Consider the following 434-nt stretch of genomic DNA (forward strand, 5'->3'; position numbering starts at 1 on the left):
CAGCAGCAGATGGCCAGGCTGTGGATAATAGTTAACGCTCTCCGTGCCTCAGATCCCTACAACGTGAGCTACCGACCTGGCAGGAGATTAACGGACAGCCAAATCTTAACAAAAGAAACGTTTAACCATTTCTGGCCCACATTGGAGAGGTGTATGATCAGGGCAGGCCGTACTTATGATGGGGGTGTTTTTGTTGTCAAATACAGGTCACGTTAAATAGTTGATGTCTAGATTGGGTCTTTCTTTAGGCCTAGTTGCCCGCAGGCCAAGTTCATGACAAGTATGTCCATTTTAGTTTATTTTTATTTAATTTTTATATTTGGGGATTATTCACGTGATAGTTCACACATCTCTGAACACCTATGGAAATGCACGCTCGCCAGTAGTTTGCCACTTTTGGTTCTTATGGGAGACAGTTGTCTCTTTGCATTCCC

The sequence above is a fragment of the Onychostoma macrolepis genome, chromosome 03, assembly GCF_012432095.1.
Source record: "Onychostoma macrolepis isolate SWU-2019 chromosome 03, ASM1243209v1, whole genome shotgun sequence".
Taxonomy (NCBI): Eukaryota; Metazoa; Chordata; class Actinopteri; order Cypriniformes; family Cyprinidae; genus Onychostoma; species Onychostoma macrolepis.